We start from the raw sequence: 4,715 nt of genomic DNA, 5'->3' as shown, positions 1-4,715 counted from the left end.
AAGCGACTACATGCAGTACAAGGATGTGAAAAAGCGAAATAAAAACCAGGAGAAAACTGACATTTGTCTGTATCTTCATCTGACTCTGTGTTGGACACTTTGGAAGCAATAACTCTTTTCCACTCGAATGGATTCAGACGGAGACGACGACGATAAAGAGAGGAGAAAAACATGTACTTAAGAGGTTGGAACTGTATCCACGTGTGATTATGTAGTCTGTATGAAGTATTTTGCTCTGCCAAACTGTCTACCACTAGCTCACATGGCTGAATAGAGGTTTGACAGCAGGACTCCTGCTGTGAAACCCCACTTTTATTCATTTAAGTGCTGCAAAACACAAAAACTTGGGAAAACGCCAAAGGACAGTTCAAAATGGGAAACTAGAATGGCCACAACTTGTTGCATGAAGAATAAACTTTCAAGCAGCCAGTTTCCTGCCAGAAGTAAAACGCTTATCTGTTTTATCAACACTTTGGATTCATCAGATTTGTGCAACTTAAAACATCTTGTAAAACCAGTTCAGAAACATGCATCAATAGATAATCAATAATAGACATGTGGCAGTGTTTTAAACTATGTTTTTTTTGTGGCCTAAACTGTTTCCATTGATTGCGAAAATGTTTATCTTTTGAACATATCAGTGTTTATTTCTTTGTTTTTTCATATCAGCTTTTAATCAGAATGTCAATTTGCAAGAAAGTCTTGTCTAAAAACTAGATTAAAATGTTCCATATGGCTATTTTTTATATCTGGTAGTTTAATTTGTGTTCGAATTTGTTTTCAACTTGCTTTGAACCCTTTTTTTTGTAGATTTAGTTGTAACCTAAACCAACACAGAACAGTCTTTAATCTGAAAAAATCACTTTTTTGGGGACCACATTTACAAAGGTCCCTTTTGCTTGTTGCCCCTTTAGATATTGAACCACACACATCCATCCATCCATTGTGTTTATCTGCTTCTGCTCTTCGGTTTGCGGGGAGCTGGTGCCGATCAGACACATAAAATTGCTATAAACAAACTCGCACACAAACATCTGTGTTGATTTGGAATAGGACAACAACAAAACCATCCCGCTCCTCCTACCAGATAATAAGAAACAGAACGTGCACATGTCAGCTTGGAAGGAAGACACTGATAAAGACACACACAGAGACTGATAACATCACTGAAGACTTTCCTTCTGAATAAACGTGGTCACATATTGTTACTTTAGTTTTAAATGAAAATCTCTATGAAGCATGGGAAATAAAAATATTACGTTTCTAAAGAAGATAAATGCAGTTGTGGTGTGTGCATGCTCACACAGTCTTTACTTTTTAACTAAAGAAAGACAACATTGTTTTATTGACTTTGTACTTGTAGCTGGAGAGCTCAAATCTGCCAAACACTAAGTTGTTAAAACCTAGACGAGACTGGATTCAGTGGAGCTCTCAAAGGATATTTTTTTAATTTAACTACAAAATCCAGCAGTTTTAGAGTTATGGCTGAATGGGAATCTGAAAATCTGCAAGACACGTAGACATGTAGGGAGCCAAAGTAAACTACCTCCTCTTCCACTCCGAGCTTTTCTTCTCACTGGTGTTTCTATTTGTTTTTGGCGTCTTGGTGAATTTTGCCAGCTGCAGTTTCTTATAGAGTCGGGCTGTTTCTATGTTGATGAGTGTAGAAAATGTCTACTTAAGAAAAAAAAAAAGAAAGAATTGGTAAAAGATTAGTGGAGCGGAAATGACAGTAATTTTAGATTTGTGAGAACTTAAGAATGAGGAGGCAAGTATGAGTCATCAACCCTCCCAACGCAGTACTCTTATCTTTAACTCTCAGAAGACCTTAATATGCTTTAAATGAACTCTTCTACTCAAATATAATGCAAAACACATGCAACAACCGAGTTACACAATATTTTTTTTAATAGGTTAGCCCGATGGACATGAACAGTGTTAACTGGCCAGCAATAACATGATAGTTCAGTAAGAAGCTGCTTTAGGAGTATATAGTCAAAAGGCAACATGTGAAGTGAAGTGTCTCATTTTCTAATTATATATGAATATATACAGTTTTTTTAAAGAGCAAGTTCCGCTTTCACATGTATTTACTGTACATAAAGTGCAAAAGGAATACCACAGCATGCAGTTTACAGAAAACAACACGAGAAATATCACAGTTTTCTTTCCCGCTCAGATTGCTCATCATGGCTGCAGGTTTGTTTAACAGGAGTTGTTCCTAGTCATTCAAGCCCTGCCAGCAAAACAAAAAGCAAAGTTCAAACATGAGAAACTTCTACCAAACATGCATCAAAAATGAACAATACAGACTTAAATTGAAACAGTTCAATGAGTTTTTAACATTTTTTATCTCTAACCAGCTCTCACAGTGACACAAAGTGTAGCTCCTCCACCGGCGCTAATAGGTGTTGCAGAGACGCAGAGTTTTCTCCACTTTTGTCTTCCTGTGTCTCAAATCTGCATGTTTCCACCTTCTGTAGCTTTTTTCTAATTACTCCACTTAAAAGTCCCCACTTCTTTGTAGTTAGGGGTTAAAATGAAAGCTAAGGCAGGAAACAACTATTTTATACATCAGGAAAAAACATTTGCATAATTCCTGTTCAGACATATTTATAGAAATCTGTTGAGTTTGTCAATACATTTGCTAATTGTTACCGTTGTTAATATGTTCACATGTTAACATTGCAATGGTTATGTTATCTGATTCGGGCCTTCTGAGCTTCTGCTTTGCATTTTTTGAAAAATGGAGCAAATTCTTTGAGAATAAAAAAGGATACAGGAGCGGATTCAGGCAATTATTTACAAATGTTACTGCTCCAACAACATTCCAGATGTTCGTACAAAAGCTCAGGAGGCCCTGATTTTGAAGACAAATAGCTGCCACACCCAGCACATTTATAGTCTGGTATGGTAACCACAGAACAAAATAGCTTACAATGATGCTGGTAATCAGTCGAGTTGTCTGAGGATTGTTAAAGAAGGCTGACTGATTAATCTTCCTGTGAAGGCTAATGTATGAAAATGCCACAAAAAAAAGGAAAGGAATCCTAATATGGCCTCTGTCAACAGCACAGTCACCCTCTGGGCAGCAGATGAATACTGAGGTTGGCAACGAATCCACTGGTGATCCATTTTCAGCTGTCGAACTACCAAAGTAGGGACGGACAGGATAAATGCAACGAGCCAGAGCAGAACCAGCATCAGTCTTTTTGGTACCCGATGGCACCCCACTTGGTGCACCACCAATAAATAGCGCTGAATGCTTAATCCAGTCACAGTCAGCTGGCTGCAATAAATGCTGCAGGACACAACATATGTTAGAAGCTTACAGCCCACCAGACTGAATGTCCAGCCGAAGAATAAAGTATGAATCCACAGTGGAAGGGTCAGCAGGCATAGCAGGTCAGACACGGCCAGATTCAGCATCAAACTCTGGCTCAGGCTGGACAGGTGCTCCCAGTTAGGTCTGAGAATAATGACAGCAATGTTTCCAGGAACTCCAACACTGAAGCAGAGGGAAAACACCACTGCAGGAGCCAAACCTCTGAAGTCCCAGGAAGAATGAGGCGGAGGTCCAGGAGAAGACGAGAAGTTTGAAGTTGCCACAGTAGAACTGAGTTGATTCATGCTGCATCCTGTGGGCAAGATTATGCTCTGAGCAGCCGATGGTGGTAAATGTGCAGTCAGCCACAGAAGTGAAATGGACAATGACGTACTGAGCTTTTTCGCTATAAAAGAGAAGGAAATAGCCTTTTTACAAAGAGGAAGTAAAACAACAAATCATGTACTAGAAATGGGTGAGAACAGAGTGAGAACAGAAAACCGTACACTGTAAAAAAAGTCCGTAGATTTTACAGTTAAAGACAGTAAAAAACGAAAATTTAATACCGTAATTTGGAAATCAGCTTTATACTGTTTATTTAACAAGTAATTACCGTAAATAAGATAATGATGAAAATATGTAATTTTTACTGTTTTTTGTCATAAAATTTACATTGCCCTGCTGTAAAATAAAGTCTTGTAATACTTTTTACAGTAACATTCCGTAATATTTCTAGTGGTACATACTGTAGTTTTTGCAATCATCTTTCTTAAATAATACAGTTAGTAGCTGTTAAAAATGCATACTGTTGTGACAACCACAGAAACATACTGTAATTTTTCTAGCAATGTAAACCGTAGTTTTTGCAATCATCTTTCTTAAATAATACAGTTAGTAGCTGTTAAAAATGCATACTGTTGTGACAATCACAGAAACATACTGTAATTTTTCTAGCAATGTATACCGTAGTTTTTGCATTCAATAATTAAGTGTACAGTTCGAAACTGTTCAATATGCATACTGCTGTGGAAATTACAAAAATTGTAGTAGTGCTGTAACCTTTTCATTTAATTCTCCTGAATAATACAGTTGGTAACTGTTAAATGGGCATGATTTTGTGGCAATTACAGAAATACGCTGCAAGGATTCGAAGAGTCAATGCTGTAATTTTGGGGTTTTATTCTTATAAACTTACATATGCTCATGGGGATAACAGAAATATGCTGCACATTTATTGCATACCTTATCTTAATAAATTATGGCTTTAACTGTAAAGAGTATTGGTTATACGGAAAAATATACAGTCCCTTTCTAAAAATTGTAATTATCGAAAATCTATTAAATAATTCCATTCAAAAAGTTTAACTTTTCATTGAGTCAGTCTTAATTA

At 37.0% G+C, this 4,715-nt stretch overlaps 1 pseudogene; it reads right to left on the bottom strand.

Moving 5' to 3' along the window:
* Positions 1–1,914: 1,914 nt before the first annotated feature.
* Positions 1,915–3,697, bottom strand: LOC108231781 (annotated as a pseudogene).
* Positions 3,698–4,715: the final 1,018 nt, after the last annotated feature.

This window comes from Kryptolebias marmoratus, linkage group LG19 (genome assembly GCF_001649575.2).
Source record: "Kryptolebias marmoratus isolate JLee-2015 linkage group LG19, ASM164957v2, whole genome shotgun sequence".
Taxonomy (NCBI): domain Eukaryota; kingdom Metazoa; phylum Chordata; class Actinopteri; order Cyprinodontiformes; family Rivulidae; genus Kryptolebias; species Kryptolebias marmoratus.
Note: the sequence above shows the minus strand (reverse complement) of the source record. Positions and strands in the feature narration are given on the sequence as shown.